Source organism: Aedes albopictus, chromosome 1 (genome assembly GCF_035046485.1).
Source record: "Aedes albopictus strain Foshan chromosome 1, AalbF5, whole genome shotgun sequence".
Taxonomy (NCBI): Eukaryota; Metazoa; Arthropoda; class Insecta; order Diptera; family Culicidae; genus Aedes; species Aedes albopictus.
Window position 1 is genome coordinate 172,982,925 of NC_085136.1, and position 19,562 is coordinate 173,002,486.

Sequence of the window (19,562 nt, forward strand, 5' to 3'; positions counted from 1 at the left end):
CTCTGAATCTCTCTCTTCGCCGGTGTATACGGCAATGAATATGCTTGATTTTTATCTCGTTATAACAGTGCAAATGACATAAACTCGAATTAAATCGATTATAGTAGTCACGTCCATCATTCTCTTATGGACAAAATGATTGTTTTTACAAGTTTTGAGCAAAAAATAAATCTACTGAATCATTTACGCATCTTCAGCCTCACCGCAGCAAGCGAGAAATAATGGTTTCCAGTCAGTGTTCTTCACCAGCCAACCGACCGATGAGGAATAGTGGTCGCGTTTGGTTCGGTTTCTCTTTGCTCCCTGTGCGTGTTCGTTCGTAGTGATGGTTGGCGCTGATGACTGATCGTACCATTCATGTTCACTCAATTTCAAGCACTGATCCTGTCTGTGATTATCATCTCACATCCTCTGTTTGTCTGTGATCATCATCACAAATCCTCTGTCTGTGATCATCATCACACATCCTCTGTTTGTCTGTGATCATAATCACAAATTCTCTGTTTGTCTATGATCATCATCACACATCCTCTGTTTGTCTGTGATCATCATCACACATCCTCTGTTTGTCTGTGATCATCATCACTAATCCTCTGTTTGTCTGTGATCATCATCACACATCCTCTGTTTGTCTGTGATCATCATCACACATTCTCTGTTTGTCTGTGATCATAATCACAAATTCTCTGTTTGTCTATGATCATCATCACACATCCTCTGTTTGTCTGTGATCATCATCACACATCCTCTGTTTGTCTGTGATCATCATCACAAGTCCTCTGTTTGTCTGTGATCATCATCACACATCCTCTGTTTGTGATCATCATCACACATTCTCTGTTTGTCTGTGATCATCATCACACATTCTCTGTTTGTCTGTGATCATAATCACAAATTCTCTGTTTGTCTATGATCATCATCACACATCCTCTGTTTGTCTGTGATCATCATCACACATCCTCTGTTTGTCTGTGATCATCATCACACATTCTCTGTCTGTGATCATAATCACAAATTCTCTGTTTGTCTGTGGTCATAATCACGCATCCTCTGTTTGTCTGTGATCATCACACATCCTCTGTTTGTCTGTGATCATCATCACACATCGTCTGTTTGTCTGTGATCATCATCACACATCATCTGTTTGTCTGTGATCATCATCACACATCGTCTATTTGTCTGTGATCATACCTCCCGGGCTACCCCTCTGCCCTTTAGTCAGGAAGCCTTTCCGGGGAATCTTCTTGTTTTTCCTTTCGGGCTACTCCTTCCTAGGGGCAAGACACTGTGCGAACGAGAGCACATCTGAGAGATTCTGAGTTACTCTTTTTATTGTCGCGCTTATCTTTTATTAGAGTCCTGCGGCGGTCGTACGCTCGCAATGCATACCGCCGCATGACAGTCGCAAGGCAAAACAAAAGAAAAAGTGTTCCCGCCAAAAACAAAAGCACGTGGGTTTCGCGAAGTGACAGATGTTTTTGAATGTATTTGTGACGAACGGCAAGAGTAGCTCAGTGGAATGAGTGTTCTTGCTGTCAAACCCCATATAGTGGAATTATATACTTCTAAATCTGGTGACGCTGTTATGATTAGTGACTGTCGCGCTAATATCAGAAGCCAGAGGCAGATAATCGCCATATTCTGATTTTTCTTGAGAGGCGTAATATCGATGATCGACGAAATATGTTGAAAGACATCCCCAAAACTGCAATTTTCATTCAGCACACGCAACACTTTGCAGTTTGACATTGGTGCCAGATCACACTTTGGCAAAAAACGGCAGAAATTCTGAGGAGCTGTGAGGAATTCTGAACAACACCTCGAACACAGATTTGCTCTAGTTAGATCTGTCTTGCCCCTAGACTCCTTCCCAGACGGAAGGAGTCTTTCCGGGGAATCATTTGTTCTTGCCTACCGGCCTACTCCACTGCCCTTCCGTCAGGAAGTCTTACCGGGGGAATATTTGTTGTTCACCTTCCGGCCTACTCCACTGATCTTCCGTCAGGGAGTCTTACCGGGGGAATCTTTTCTTTTTACCTCCCGGCCTACTCCACTGATCTTTTGTCAGGAAGTCTTACCGGGGGAATATTTTATTTTTCACCTTCCAGCCTACTCCACTGATCTTCCGTCAGAGAGTCTTACCGGGGGAATCTTTTCTTTATACCTCCCGGCCTACTCCACTGATCTTCTGTCAGGGAGTCTTACCGGGGGAATCTTTACGTTTTCTCCTCCCGGCCTACTCCGAGGCGCTTCCGTCAGGGAGTTTTACCGGGGGAATCTTTTTCCTTTTCACAATAATACAAACCTATTATTACTTTACAATACAGTGGGAGCGCTACGGCTCCAAACCGGCTGCACCATTGTGGTATCCGGTCACTTTTTTTTTTTAAACCATTCGGCCGATCCGCCATCAGCCGAATTGGTTTTCTAAATTTCAACGCGCACGACGACGAACATCCGTCCGTCACAACAATATTCACTAAACTGAAGCATCCTCATCTATCAGGCACGAGTCAATGTATCTGACGTTTAGGGTGCATTACAGGCGTTAGCCCGTGAGCACTTTTATAAAATTCCATTCATGCACGCTCAGATAAACGCATGCGTGTACGCCAAGAAAATGCAATACAAAATAAAACTAAGAATATATCGCTTTTTCTACTCTGTCATCTCTGGATACTACACAATGTAAATTCAGTCCTTAAATTAGTCATATCTAACGGGATCCGGATTCCTCTTCGACTGCGGAAACGCTGAAAACACCCGGCTTGCTCCATAGTGGTTTTATGTCGGGTTTCTCCTTCAATGAAAGGTGGGCTAATGGGAATAAATAAAAGGGGGTAAAGGTTCGGCAACATTATTAACTTTAACATTAGAACATCCATAAAACTTACCTGCTAGTTCAGATAGTAATGTCCTTGCTCGTCTTTCATAAGAACTACAAAATCCAAAATGTCCTAAAATCTTGCCAAATATGATTCAGTGGTCACTCGCACAAAGTACCTACGAGAATAAATATGGTTGCCGTCGACAGAGCTTAGAACAGACGACATCGATGTCACGATAACATTGTAGTAACGAACCAAAATATTAGTTTGTATTGAACCAAAACTCCGGTTGTTTTTTCTACAAATAAAATGTCGGTTTGATTCAACCGGCACGTTTTGTTGAACCAAACTACACGATTGGTTTGATTCCTCATAGGAGCTTGCATAGGAGATGAACAAACTTGAAATTGGCAAAAACAAACTACATGTTTGTTGAAAAACAACTAACATGATGGTTTGAAAAAACTTTTATTTCGTTTGTTATAGAAATATGGCCATTAGTAGAAACAACAAAATCAGGCGTTTGTTTCAAACCGAAAAAGGAGGTTTGAACCAACAAAATTTTGGGTAATAATAACTATTTTTCATGTGGTAAAATCAATAAACAGGTTTGTTATTTCAAACCGGTCTCATTTTTCTCCGTGAGAGACTTGGTATGATATTTTAAAGTTGGCCGTATATCAGCCGAATAATTCGCCAAAAGTGGCTTTTGAGCAGCTCTATAAGAGGATATAGAACCAATTAGCTCTGTTAGCCAGGTTCTACATTCGACTATAGAGCCGACTTAATGCCATTTTTACGGCTTAATGGTTACTTGGGGCCTTTCAATCGGCGTGCACTTTTGTTTGAGGAAAAATTTGCGCTAGTGTTCGTGTGTTGAAATGTCACTTATCTCTATACTGGGCATCACGTGTTTTTGTTTACACAGCGTTTGATCAAGACGCCACGACGCCGGCTGTATAAATGTCATGACGGGCTAAACGTCACTTTCAATTTGATACTAGCGATCACTGCAATGAATTTACCGTGTAATGTTTTCGGTCAAGTCTCGGAATCGAGTGGCACGTCGGTTTAGTCGGTGGTACAACGGTAACTGCGAGTTCTATCAACCGTATTCGACACAAGCGTCCATTATCCCGAGCACGTTAATGTTCGTATTGCAATAGCTCACGAGATTCGCATCGCATTGCCGCAGTTTCGCTGCCTGGAACATTTGCTTCTAGCCTAGCTTCCAGCAGTTCGCACTCACGATGGTGACAGGCGATCCCGTGTCCACCTCGAAACGCATCGGTACTCCGTTCACGCGCACTTTCATCCAAATTTTCGCATTGTCCGAAATGGTGTTTACCTAGGGGCAAGACAGATCTAACTAGAGCAAATCTGTGTTCGAGGTGTTGTTCAGAATTCCTCACAGCTCCTCAGAATTTCTGCCGTTTTTTGCCAAAGTGTGATCTGGCACCAATGTCAAACTGCAAAGTGTTGCGTGTGCTGAATGAAAATTGCAGTTTTGGGGATGTCTTTCAACATATTTCGTCGATCATCGATAAAAAGAGTAACTCAGAATCTCTCAGATGTGCTCTCGTTTGCACAGTGTCTTGCCCCTAGGTGTTTACCGAACACACCTCGCGCACATCGGGTTTCGCATCACTATAGTCATTTGCGGAATTGTCCACGAAATTCGTTTGCACAGCACTTTGTCGGTGCTAATATTGCTTATCCAGAGAAATCTTCCAACCTGGCGGAGTGAAGAAGACAAAGAAGACCTGTTCCGCAAACGTCAAACTGCTGCACACTTCAAAAAGGGTGTCAGGCCATTTGGCCGAAGGTCATTAGGCCGAATGGTCATTAGGCCGAATGGTCATTGGGTCTTCTTCTTGCCGTTACGTCCCCATTGAGACAAAGCCTGCTTCTCAGCTATGAACACTTCCACAGTTATTAACTGAGAGCTTCCTCTGCAAATGACCATTTTGCATGTGTATATCGTGTGACAGGCACGAAGATACTTTATGCTGAATCTACTGATATTTTACCCATGATTTTTTCCTTCTTTTAAGGAGAAACATCAGAGGATACAAATATGGCTGGCACAATGGCCGACTTGGACCCCTATTCACGTTTTCAAGAGCATCAATCTTAAAAATTCGTAAACAAATGCGCTCGATTTGCAAAAGCCCCAAGTAACCATGACACTTTATATAGAGCATTATTTTCGCTTTATAGTGTAAAGCCTGTATCCGCAATAATCGGGACACAGAAGAACGGCAGTAACTCTATACTGAATCGATAAAAATTGGCCAAAAATTAACTGAGAACTCTTCAATGTATGTTTATTATTTGTGCAAAATTTCATAAAAATCGATGCATTACTTTTAACTGTGGATGAGAAACAAACAGACGTGGTTTTTAAGATTTTGTACAATCATGACCAAATTTCATTTGCATAATAGGTGGTTCTTTTCGGCTAAAATTCAAAGTTCTGTAAGGATAATTTCGAAATTTCGTAAGCAGTTATGATACTCATAGAGACACTTTCCGTCAAAATTTCATCAACTTTTATCAATTGGATTGGTAGTTACTGCTGTTGATAGGGGGTAGTGTCAGTGAACATGTTTCATGTTTTTCATGTGCGATGTTTGCCCATTCATTACTTTTGAATGTCTCTGTCAATTTTCATGAAATTTTCACAGAAGGTAGTTGATTATGTGTGTATTATGCCTGAAAAATTTGATGATTATTGGTAGAGTACTTTCAACAATATAATCAAAACAATACGGGCTGCTGACTAATTGTAGTCTGAGGGGCTAAAATCACGTTTGGCCCCATTATATGTTTCGACTATAAAATTGTTGATAGTGCATCGATTTTTCTGAAATTTTGTCTATGGAAGTAAAGTAGATTGAGAGGTTTATGTTCAAAATTTCAATCATTTCCTTTATCAAATTCAAAAGTTACAGCGTTGACAAGCTAAACCAGGGGCTGTACAAAATTCAATTGCACGCGTTCTACTGTTTCATTGCTACAACAAAACGTACTGCACCGATTCACATGAAATTTTGCCGGTGAAATTAACACATCTTAAGATATTATCATCAGGTCAAATTTAGGCAATTTTAATTTATCTATTGCAGAGTAACAGCTATATTTCTGTGTCCCGATTATTGCGGATACAGGCTTTATTATATGACATGCGATATAAAGTTGTTTTGTCATATAGGCACCATTAAAGTAGGTTTAAAGTCGAAAGTGGCGCTACTATTGTTGATTTACAGCAAGCTTTACTGTGGTGATTGCTAAAGCATATAACATGCTTGTACCTTATAGCTAATGCAATCAAATCGCATGGAATGCACACTTAATGCATCATGTCAAAAAAGAAAAAAAGTATGTTTATCATTTTTCTATATATTTTTATCTTCCAATACTCTCACTTTGATGTTTTTTATTGTATTTCGGGAATTGAACCTAGACTGCTGAAACTGACCACGATGAAACTCGGACGCGCTAATGCTGTGTGCTACGATACCATGTATTTTGCACTTGGAAAAATGTGCAACATAAAGTAAAGTATACTTCCCAAGTAACCATTAAGCCGTAAAAATAGCATTAAGTCGGCTCTATAGTCGAATGTAGAACCTGGCTAACAGAGCTAATTGGTTCTATATCCTCTTATAGAGCTGCTCAAAAGCCACTTTTGGCGAATTATTCGGCTGATATACGGCCAACTTTAAAATATCGTACACTGACAAAATTGCAAACGTAAATTTTATTTAACTAACAAATTTACAATTTATAAGACTCCCCAATGATTAGTTTTAAATACACCAACATGAAAATCATAACCGTTTTATTACTGTGTATGCGGTTAGCTATAACACTTATGCACACCCCTTATGTTATTCATAACAGCGCAAACATAAAAAGTATTAATGCCCTGCTATAGTAAAACATTATGTTTCTCCACACTTAATTTCGAAGTTTGACCGATTTGACCTGGACTCCTGTTCGGAAACAAAACAACAGGTTTCGCGCCAAAAGCAACGTTGGAAAATTGTTCGGCTAAGTCGTTTGAAGGTATCTATTAATAAATTTAACTACTTTTTTTCGTGAAATTTGTGTTAAAACTTTTAATTTTTATTCATTCTAGCTGTACCATTTCAAAAGGTAATAGGAAAAGCGAGTTCCGGCTGTTCCGGACCAGAAACTCGGAAAATTACCGGTGAATATAATCAACCGAAAAGTCACCGTAAAAACTGAAGGTAATTATTGATTGGTATTACGCATTCCGTCGAGTGATATTTGTATTTAATTTTCAGCATCCTTTTATGTCCTCCAAAACTACCCAAGTAACCATGACGCTTTATATAGAGCATTATTTTCGCTTTATAGTGTATTATATGACATGCGATATAAAGTTGTTTTGTCATATAGGCACCATTAAAGTAGGTTTAAAGTCGAAAGTGGCGCTACTATTGTTGATTTACAGCAAGCTTTACTGTGGTGATTGCTAAAGCATATAAAATGCTTGTACCTTATAGCTAATGCAATCAAATCGCATGGAATGCACACTTAATGCATCATGTCAAAAATGAAAAAAAGTATGTTTATCATTTTTCTATCTATTTTTATCTTCCGATACTCTCACTTTGATGCTTTTTATTGTATTTCGGGAATTGAACCTAGACTGCTGAAACTGACCACGATGAAACTCGGACGCGCTAATGCTGTGTGCTACGATACCATGTATTTTGCACCTGGAAAAATGTGCAACATAAAGTAAAGTATACTTAGCTAGTGCCTTATTGAGTTGTGTTTTCAGCAACTCTAAAAAATGTGCCGGGGTCTGAATGCCATCAGTTATGTTACTCTCGAATATAAATTCGTCTGTGTTGATTCTGTTTTTTTTTGTTTTCATATGTGCTCACTTCTACCTAAAATACAATAAATAAGAAACAATACAAACAGCGCTTCAATTCTTCCTTTTATGAAATCGGGTTAAACAAGGAAACCGATACCCCACATAATTTTTGTTCCCTCAGCATCTGATTATTTTCATGTCCCAACCAGAAACCCAAAAAACCATACATAATATAAATTTTCACACAGCAACATCAGAGCATGATAATCTAAGTGCTCCGCAGCAATCCATGAAAATTTTGGTTTGTTTTGAATGGTTCTGTTTCTAAAAGTGTTTTACATTTTTTTTTTTCGAACTGAGCGATATTTTTCTGTTTACAACGATGGAAGCTTTAGTAAAGGCACATATAAAGTAATTGTAAGTATTGGGTAGTCAGTCGGGAGTACTACAGAGACTCCCCGACTCAATGGCCTCAGGGTCGGCACGTTCACTACACGTTACTCGCGGGCAGGTAGTTCTCACATAAAATGGAGGAAAACCACAGCACTTTTACACTTTCTACACCAGTTTATTGCTCAACTACGCTTTATTCCTAGGCTATTCCTGGCACTTTCTACTCCCACTTTCTTAATTCTATCTGACCTGTTCTTTGCGGGGCCCCTTCTCCTTCTGCTCCACCACCTCTCCTTCCTCGTCTCCAACGGTGACTCGCGTGCGGGCGTGGATCCTCGGCTCGCTCTCCACGGTTTCTGGGGATGGCTTGGGACTCGCGCTTTCACTACTCGTCCGCGTCCTACCGATATTGTAACGGATCGGTCTTCGGCTTTTGCCGGAATGGCTCACGGACTCACGGGCTTCGTAGGGCGCTGCACGGGGTTTTAAACCAAAAAACGGCGGGGTTCTGTTTAATGGAGAAGACATCGTAGATAATACCAGGCTTGGAACCAAAACGGGAGTATTCAGGGGTTACCTGATGTCCACTTCGCCTTCTTGCAATCCACTTCTCGTCACTACTCTCCTCTTTCACTAATCCACTTTCCTTTCACTATGCTTTCAAAGTCGTCCTTTCACTATCGTTCAAAGTCAAACTGTCTTCGCTGAAGAACTTTTTCTAAGTGAAAAGGATTTGGAACATCGGTTGACTGCAAGGTTCTTGACCTCGTTCCGCGGTCATTGCCCCCTCAGGGCATATGTACATTCCTTAATGGCCCCATTACGCCACCCCTCATGGCCGCTCCCAGAATGGTAACCGTCCATCTGGCGGTGGGTTTCGGTACTTCGGTGGGTGGATGATGGCGGTCATCTCGTAGGGTGGTGGAGCCTGATCCTAGCTAGCCCTACGGCTGTCGGGAGATTAGCTGGGAAAAACCTACATTCATAACGAATACTACCTGCCATGTATATACACATTCACGGTTCACACAAAATCACACTAACTTCTCGGTAGTACTTACGACACGAATTATACAACACTTACACTCTCCCCCAGCTCGGGTAAAAAAATATTTACAGAGTAAATATTTTTTTCTTTCTCACAAATCACATTAGTTTTCACCGACTACACCTAATTCTGAACCTGCACAACACGAAAAACCATCACTAGACCGTATTAACTTCCTTGACTGTAGACCACGCAACATTTCACTCATGACGTACTAGATTAAACATAGACCAATTAACAGTAAAAAATGTGAATTTGGCACTAAATTGTAACGGTTCGTAGTACCCCCTCAGCAGGTTGGGGAGATTTTGTCGCGGTCTAGTGTAGTTTTCGTCTGCTTGTATATTTAAAATTCAGGAAAGTGTTTGTGTTGTTTGTTTCCACTCTTTGTGTTTGCTAGTCACCCGAAAAGGACGCAGCCATAGATAGCAGCTACCATCATCCTTCAACATTAGCCACCAGATGCCTCTGGCTTGCCTGAATCATGGACGTAGACGTTGGTAGCGAAAGGAGGCCATTAGGATCTTGGAGATCTTCAATTGACCTAAGAAACGGCCATTTGCCCAAGTGATCGACACTCGTGAAGTCCGTTGTACTTGTAGTGTCTAATGTGTTCCTATTGTGTGTGTAAATGATGGATTCCAAGGACACAGGTAATCTAGAATCTAGATAATTCCATGAACCATATAATACCTGGAATTCACACCCCCCCCCTCACACAGAACCCCGAGGTTTTACTATAAACCGTAGTTAACCGTGGTGAACCCTAACCCCAAAATGGGTCACCCTCCGCCGTGAAGACATCCGGCGAAGACTTGGGCAGATGAAGATCCGGCCATTCGCTACTCCAGGCCGAGGACCAACCTGAGGCCCATTCTCCAGCGGTCGCAGACACTCCGGTTCGATTGGGCGGCAAAAGTCGCAACGGACATGGGAGAAGAGGAAGGACGATGAAGAAGAGGATCGGTGGATGATGGCGGCAGCAGGAAAAAGGGGCCCCGAAGAAAGAAGGTCAGATTAGAATAAGAAAGTGGGTAGAGTAGGGTGAAAGTAGATAGCTAGAAGATAGACAGAAAGTGCACAAACGTTAGCCAATAAACAGGAGTGTGAAAAGGCAATCCAAGTGTTTTCCTGAATCCGCGAAATAGAAAGGATAAGCGTGCCGACCTTGAGATGTGAGGTCCTAATACAGAGTTAGCCGCTGGGAAGGGTCACCTTCTGTGACCCTCTCCTCAGTCAACGGTAGCTGTGGCAACCGCCATTTGTTACACTTGGCGCCCAAACAAAATAGTCTTACCAGCTATTTTACGGGTTCAGCTCGGGAATCACTTGAGAGTAAGCCATCACTACCGAAGTCTCTGGTAAAACTACCGAAACTTCACAGAACTGATTAGCAATCTACCAAATTCACTCGTACTTACGTGCATGTTAAATTTTTCATTCAACTCGGAGGGGTTCTGTTGTCCAAAAGCATAATGAACGAAAAACGATTGTTCAAAAAGAACGTCGGAGTGCAAAACTAGTCATTTTAATTTAAAACGGAGCAATTTTTGTGTGTTACTGTGATATTTTCGGATGTGTCAATAAAAAGGCCAAAGAATGATAGATTTTATTTACCCAAATTATGTGTGCTTCTTTTGAAGCGTGTCCAATTAGGATTTTACAATTTTATAGGTTTTTCAATTTTACTAGGTTATCAAATTTCTATGTGATATCTCATTAGCTCATAATTAGTTCTTTTCAATTTTATTTTCTGTGATAAGTTTTGATGAACGGTGTAGTTTCTATAAGATGAGGTCATCAATGAATGAGTTACCCACGACTGAAACCTGGAATAGTAAAAGAACCATGAAAAATATGAATGAATCTTGAAACATTTCAACAAGCATTGAGAGTGTAGGTAAAGAGAATCACTAATGTAGAATTTTGAAACAGGAAGCAGGAGCGTTTTGGTTTCCGCATACAAGCGTTAGTTTGTGTGTTGGAGACCGTTTTTAACACTGAACCATGAAGAAAGTCTAATTCTTTTAGGTAAGAATTCTTAGATCTTTCAACAATGTTGTTCCCCAGCCTGTCCTGAGTCATCTGTGTCTCAGACTGTTTTTTTGTTTGGTAATAGTCCTGGTACTGTGAATTTGGATTCCAGTACCATGGCCCTATATTTTTCAGGCTCTATTTAGAGCAAAAGAGAGGAGATTTGCTGATAAAGCAGAAAAAGCTGTACTAGTGTACCGGTTCTTCACACATGCAGAAAACCGACCGATCGCCGAAGTGAATATCTCATCTTTCTCAGAGTTCATCGGTTGGAAGCAGATGAGAAGTGATCGGGTTGACCCTAGTACAGGAGTAGGTGTAGGTACAGCGAGAAGCTGTGGAATTGTGTAGGTGGTATGATTGGACATACCGAGAGTGAGAACACACACGTTTGTGTCGTTCGTTGTAGGGGAGGTTCGTCCACGACGGCCAATTTGTCCCTAAAAGAGATAGGTAGTTGTAAACAAGCGAAAGGCAATGAGTAGTGCGATTGGTAGATAGTTACCTCCGTTAATAATTCTTCTGGAGATCTATTTCGTTGAGCCATCGTACATGCTCCAGTCCTGCTTGGTTTACACGATGCCGAATCTCGTGCTGTGGAGACAGCGATTGTTGAGGATCCTAGGATTTGTTTTTAATTTGTTTGTTTCAGCCGATTTGCTGAATGGGCCCAACTAAGAGTACATCTGCTCACAAGTTCCCCTTGAGGAAGTGAGAGATGGCAAATCCCAGTCTGCGATCCCAACGGCTGACCTGATCGTAAACAACCCATTTGATCAGGGTCGGTGCTATCGTTGGAACGTAAGCAGTGGAATGCAGGTCGGAGTACCTGAAATGAAGTACAATTAGTGCTTAATGAGTGCTGTAGAAGATTTAGATGAAGACCCTTTTCTGTTAAATGATTCGTCTAGAAAAGCTCGTAAATTCCAAAATCTTTGTTAAAGCAGCCAAAACACGATTTGTAAATTTTGTAAATAATTGCATGACGGCCGTAATTTATTATTAGATTTTTAAGCATGTGTAGTTTTTTTTTTAAATTTTCAAACTGTATTTTTTATTAATTTGTGAATATATTGTGATGCATTTTGTCCTAGGATTATAAATAGATTAGAAGTTGATTGGAAATATAGAATATGAACAATAGAATACAAGAATTACAAAAAAGTAATACCAATGAAATAATGCAACTCAAACAAACAATAGTAAAAGCTAAACAAAACATAACCCAACTTTTAAAACAGAAGAATAGTAATCATTTTTCACTAAATGAACTTCTATTTGAGAATATTTTCCATGATGTTAACTCAATTTTTCCGGTTTGATTATTGGCCAATCAAACTACGGTGATTTTTCATCAAAGTGCACAGAATAATTCTCAAATAAAATTTCATTGGACTTACCTCATATTCTGCATCTCATCAGTTTTAATCATTTTTCAATAATAACTGTTTGACAGCTCCATACATCACAGTAGTAACACACACCAATAGACCATTGTTCGATTCAATTTCGAAACGCGCAGTAGTAGATCAATTGCAACTCCGACAAACCGTGAAAGATTTCAATCGATAATTTACCGTGCTTTCATGTGAGTTTGCTCCAACTTTTAAACTTGTAATTTTTTGTATATATATTATTAGTATACCGTTAAGTAAAATTTGTGTGAAAAATTTTTGTTAAAAATGTGTTAATATGTAAATTTTGTAATAGTTGATAATTGCTTTTTTAACAATCGTGTGGAAAATTGTGAGTGATGATAGAGGTTACCTTGCCTAGTGCTTGCGTATTTGATCGCTGGAGACCAGAGCAAACGCGATGATGGTCAGTAAAGAGTAATTCTCTAAATAGTGAGGAGTTGGAAACACAACGATGATAACCTATGACCCCGATACTCGACAATCATACTTACCCATCCACAAACTATTTCATTACTGTCTTTTGTATGACTGAATCTAGTACGTCACGAGTGGAACGTTTCGTGTTACCGTCAGTTTGCGTGAATTTATAAAAGTGTCGACTGCTATGTGTAATGTGAAGTGGTTCAGAGTTAAGTGTGATTGGTCTTGTGATTTTGTGATTGAAACAAAAAAAATATCCACTTTGTGAATATTTTTTTACCCGAGCTGGGGGAGAGTGTAACGGTTCGTAGTACCCCCTCAGCAGGTTGGGGAGATTTTGTCGCGGTCTAGTGTAGTTTTCGTCTGCTTGTATATTTAAAATTCAGGAAAGTGTTTGTGTTGTTTGTTTCCACTCTTTGTGTTTGCTAGTCACCCGAAAAGGACGCAGCCATAGATAGCAGCTACCATCATCCTTCAACATTAGCCACCAGATGCCTCTGGCTTGCCTGAATCATGGACGTAGACGTTGGTAGCGAAAGGAGGCCATTAGGATCTTGGAGATCTTCAATTGACCTAAGAAACGGCCATTTGCCCAAGTGATCGACACTCGTGAAGTCCGTTGTACTTGTAGTGTCTAATGTGTTCCTATTGTGTGTGTAAATGATGGATTCCAAGGACACAGGTAATCTAGAATCTAGATAATTCCATGAACCATATAATACCTGGAATTCACACCCCCCCCTCACACAGAACCCCGAGGTTTTACTATAAACCGTAGTTAACCGTGGTGAACCCTAACCCCAAAATGGGTCACCCTCCGCCGTGAAGACATCCGGCGAAGACTTGGGCAGATGAAGATCCGGCCATTCGCTACTCCAGGCCGAGGACCAACCTGAGGCCCATTCTCCAGCGGTCGCAGACACTCCGGTTCGATTGGGCGGCAAAAGTCGCAACGGACATGGGAGAAGAGGAAGGACGATGAAGAAGAGGATCGGTGGATGATGGCGGCAGCAGGAAAAAGGGGCCCCGAAGAAAGAAGGTCAGATTAGAATAAGAAAGTGGGTAGAGTAGGGTGAAAGTAGATAGCTAGAAGATAGACAGAAAGTGCACAAACGTTAGCCAATAAACAGGAGTGTGAAAAGGCAATCCAAGCGTTTTCCTGAATCCGCGAAATAGAAAGGATAAGCGTGCCGACCTTGAGATGTGAGGTCCTAATACAGAGTCTCGTTAGCCGCTGGGAAGGGTCACCTTCTGTGACCCTCTCCTCAGTCAACGGTAGCTGTGGCAACCGCCATTTGTTACAAAATGATGACGAGTATCGGGGTCATAAGTTATCATCATTGACTTTTAGTCAACTCCACTCAGTTTCATGACATTTTGTCACTAATGACCATCAGCGTCATAGACTCCGGTCTCCTGCGATCAAATACCGTGAGATTTTACCCCGGTAACCTCTGAACAAATAAGCCAATTATTCACCAATTGATTGGAAAACATATTAAAAATTACAATACTACTTTTCATCATCTTCAATAAAACATGCAATAAAAATATATAAAATAATGAAATAATTTTGAACTTGGAACATTTTTGTACAATAATAGAGTCATGTGAAGCTCTAGTGAAATATTTCATCGGCTTGTCGGAGTTGCATTCTAGTACGTTGCATCAGGCAACATTATCGTTCTTCATGTGTGTGCGTGGATTGGATCTGAATAAACAACATCTAATCATGCCGAAAAGATGCGGAAAAAATGTGGTAAGTACCGATGAGGTTTTAATAAGGAATTTTAATGATTTGCCGGCTAGGAAAAATCTTAATCGTGGTTTCAATTGCTCGGACTAGTATTGAGCATATTGAACAATCATTAGGTTTTGATTTTTCGCTAAATAATTCATCTAAAATTCCTTAATAGAAGCTCATCTTATCTCTATTGACAATAGCGTAAGTATGGCGGGTATGCTTCAATCAGTGATGTACTATGTGAATCTTTTGTGTTTTAGTGGATTATGAACGACGAAGAATGTGACAAAGTGACTGATTTATTGGACAATGGACTTGACTTATAATTTATACTATCTTTGCTACACGTACGAACTTACACAAATACATACACATTCGACTCTATTTCTCTGCTCTACTGACTCTGATGCAACTTGTGTGCAACTTTGCATTCAAGATCGAAACTAGGTCAATCTCATGAGATGCATTTCTGCATTTCATTCACTTTCCATACGCTTCCTAAACAAATTAAAAATGACAAATACTAATAAAATCTAATCAAAACATGCGATAAAAACAACTTTTAAAAACATTTCAGGCAAACATGCGGCTTTTTAATGACTACTATGAATAAACTACATACTACGATGCGACGTCGACTACTTGACCATGGACATAAATATTTACAGGACGAGACCAAATGCACTTGCAGATGACTCTTCATCGATCTACTTCTTTTTACTTGTTTTACCCCGGGGCTACTATACCATGGCGCGACCGATTCTAACGAAATGAACAGGCTAAGTACTTGAAACGACGTTTTTATCAAAACCTTTTCTGTTATTCATTTCTGATTAACTTATCGGACTTGCTGAATGGTGTAATGAATCCATACAATAATGGTACCTATACTTTTAGATCCGCTGCTGAAAAAATCCCTAACGATTTACCCTGCAAATCCGACACCTCGTACGAACTGGTGCCGAGTTTTCGCAGGATGACACAGGGTGTGTACTGCGGTCCTAGTTTGGCGTTGAACTGATCGCCTGCCGATGACTGTCGGAAACTACGTTTAAATACGCGCTGACCCACGTCAAACGACGGTGAGTACCGTTTATGTCGGAGATCGTACCGTTTCTTAGTTTCTTCATGAGCTTTTCGCAAGTGCTCTCCTACCAATTCACTTATTCTCTTGCTTACTCCTCTCAGCTTTTCTACTCTTTGCTCTTCTGTTTGATCGCTATCCTCTTCTAATTTATGATCCGAACCTTTACTTACTATCTCGTGACCGAAAATCACGCAATGTGGACTGAATTTCGTTGTGGAATGGATTGTGTTGTTAAGCACAAATTCCATTTCCGAAATTTTCGTATCCCATAGCTTTTGGTCATGTTTAACGTAGGAGCGTATCATAGAGTTGATAGTTCGGTTCAGTCGCTCAGCTGGGTTAGCCTGACTTCTATGTCGAGCGTTAGCCCAGTGCTGAACTTCATACTTTTCGAGTAGATGCTGAAAGTCTTTAGACAAGAACGTAGTTGCATTGTCTGTTATGACGATCTGTGGCGTGGAGAATCTTCTAAACCACTGTTCTTCTAATAATTTGCATAGGGAGGTACTAGCAATCTTCTTCACAGGAGTAAGCAGGCAATACTTAGAAAACAGGTCCATGACCACCAATAAGTGAGCGTTGCCCTGCTTGCTTCTGGGGAGCGATTGTATGTAATCCATACAAATTATTTGGAAGGGTCGAGTAGAGATTCTCTGCTTGCCCATTTCTGGAGCTGTCGACACAGTTGAGTGCTTATTTTCTTTGCACGGCTCGCATTTGGCGATGTACTTTTTAATGTCACCGCTCATGCGTGGCCAGTAATATCGCTTCTTAATTTGTTCGACACATTTGGCAAAGCCAATGTGGAGATTATAGTCATGCTCTTGCTCCAGGATTCGGGTACGTATGGAAGCAGGTACGCACTGTTTCCATTCGAAGCGATAATCGAGAAGGTCGGATCGTGCTGCTACAAACTTGTAGAGCAATCCGTCTACGATTTTAAAATCGGGATAGGTTTCAGGATCGTTTTCAACCGCAGAAAGAAGGTTTTTATACCAACTATCTTCGGGTTCCTCGTCGAGAGATTCCATCGATCGGGAGAGCGCATCTGGAACGATGTTCTCTTTACCCTTTCGGTGGCGAATCTCCATGTCATATTGCTGGAGTTCGAGACTCCAACGACTCAACCGAGAGGACGATCGCCATTTCGCTCTCATAATGAAGGTCAGAGCGGAGGAGTCCGTGACCAGGGTGAACTTTGTCCCTTCTAAATAGCCACGGAACTTTTCTATGCAGCGAAGTGCAGCAAGTCCTTCCTTTTCTGCCGCATGGTAGTTCAACTCTGCTCCTTTAAGTTTCTCGGAGTGGAAAGCTATTACCTTTTCTAGCCCATTGTGAACCTGTGTAAGTACGCCTGCGATAGCGTTGTCGCTTGCGTCCGTCTGGACCGTGAAGGGAAGCGTAAAGTTGGGATTCGCCATCACAGGAGCGGAAATAAGCTTCTCCTTGATGACGTTGAATGCATTATCAGCTGCCGTGTTCCAGTGCACCCTCTTTGGCTTGTCAAGTCAGTGAGAGGTGCAGTGATTTCACTGTAGTTTGCGATGAACCTACGGTAATAATTAATCATACCGAGGAATCGACGAAGTTGTCTAACCGATTTAGGAACCATATATCCAAGAATCGCTTGTACGCGATCCGGATTAGGCCGAAACCCATCTTGGGACAGGATGTACCCAAGATACGGCAATTCCTGGCAGCAAAATTTTGATTTTTTGATATTAATGCACAAGTTTGCTTCCCGCAAACGCTTCGCAAGGTCCCGTAACTTTTCCACATGTTCTTCAAAGGTTTGGCTGACTATAACAATATCGTCAAGATAGACAAATATTGCCGGTTCTAGGGCACCGTGACTCAATACTCTATCCATTAGTTTGCTCAGTGTAGCAGGACTATTGACCAACCCAAACGGAAGCCGTGTAAATTGGAATAGCCCTCTACCTGGAATCGAAAAAGCTGTCAATTTTCTTGAGTCCGGGCTTAAAGGAATTTGCAAAAATGCTTGCGACAAATCGATGGTGGTAATATACTTTACTGTCCCTAAGTGACTAAGAATCCTATTCTGATGGGGCAACGGATAAGCGTCTCTCTTCGTTCTCTCATTTAGTTTTCTCGCGTCTAAGCACAGTCTAATCTCTTCGCTATCTCTCTTTTTGATTGGAACTACTGGGAGTGCCCAGTCCGAATTAGATTCCTCCACTATTCCGTCTCGAAGCATGTTATCTAACGCTATGTGAATTTTTCTTTGGATTTCAGGGCTCCACGGATAAGGATTCTTCCTTATTGGGTCCGCTCCCCTGAACTCCTCTTTGATTTCTATAAAATGCTCTATTAGACCTGTTTTGTTGAACTCTCCTGGTTGGGCAACTAAAAACTCTCTCTTCACGCATTCTATCTGCTCTTTCTGATCTGCGGTAAGCTCTTCCTCTTTCCCTAACTCATCACACACACCATCATCAAGCACTTCGATAGAGTCATTCTGGATCGTTGGCTGTATGCCGAACTTTACCCAGAAATCGTACCCTAGCACACATCTGCGCTTCAGTCTCGGAGCGATTATTACTGGCAAGATTTTCGTTGTGCCATTGAAAGTTATTGGTATGTTTGCACAACCTAAAACTTCCAAATCATCTCCGGTCGCTGTCTGTAAAGTGACAAAAGTGGGTTCAAGTTTCAAATTAAGCTGTTTTATGATTTTGGTAGCTCCGATGCCTAGAACCGTCCGTGCGGCACCACTGTCTAGAAGACCGATCAGTTCAATCCCCATCAATTCGATTTTCGTGAATGGTCTGGTGTCCCCGCTAAGCTTGACGAGCAACGTAGCAATCTCTTCGTGCTTTTTGGGCTCACCTTCCACCCTTGAATATCCCAATTGGTGAAGAATGACTGTAGGTTCTTCTGACAATTCAGCCTGAGGACTTTCGGAGACTATTAGACTGCTTTGCCTCACTGAGCAGTCTTTTTCAAGTTTTTTGATTGGCAGAATGGGCAAAGGTTTGTGAGAAAGCCTGGAAATCCGCATTTCTCGCAGAAATCACGTTTTTCTTCAGGACAGTCCCGGAAATTATGCCCCTCATCATGGCAATTCAAACATAAACCACGCTTGATAGGGGTGTATGCTTTTACAATTCTCTGAAGAGCACTAGTACCACTTGAAGAAGGTTTCGGATCGTCTTGCCTCTTGTTTTGCGACTGACTATTTCCCTGGCTAGTTCTTGGTTTCGATTGAAATTTTTGTTGATTACTCGTTTCCTCTTTCCTGTGTGTTGTGGGTTCATATTGGTTGGGAGGTTTTTTGTAATTGGGATTGTAATTTCGACCTTGGTATCCCCCTGGCTTGAAACCAGACTGGAACCTATTAACCGACTCATTACGACCTCGAAACTGTGACTGCTGACTGATCTCCTCAATATTATGCTTGGGTTTCTCAAATCTACTCTCCTTTCTCACGTAGAACTGCCAATTGATAGAATCAAATTTTTTACCGAACTCTCTCATTCTAGGAATGGAATTCACGTTTGCTGCAAGCATCGCAGTTCTACAGTCTGCTCTCGTGTTGCGGAAAAGCACGTTAAACTTCCTATCATCATCCCATTGCCTGGACATACTACGAAAAATCCGTACCATGTCAAGATAGTAGTCCTGGAATTTCTCCCTCGGACCCTGTCGCCGTGCGTTGGCTAGACGTTCATATTGGAAATCGATATCAACAGGTAGGAACTCACTTTTCAGTTC

At 41.2% G+C, this 19,562-nt stretch overlaps 1 long non-coding RNA gene across 1 annotated transcript; it reads left to right on the forward strand.

The window, feature by feature from the left end:
• The first annotated feature begins 1,325 nt into the window (after positions 1-1,325).
• On the forward strand, positions 1,326-10,580 carry LOC109427608 (uncharacterized). The gene is made up of 4 exons (XR_009996276.1): positions 1,326-4,168; positions 4,434-6,899; positions 6,973-7,084; positions 7,142-10,580. It is a non-coding gene; the product is annotated as an uncharacterized LOC109427608 (long non-coding RNA).
• The last annotated feature ends 8,982 nt before the right edge of the window (positions 10,581-19,562 follow it).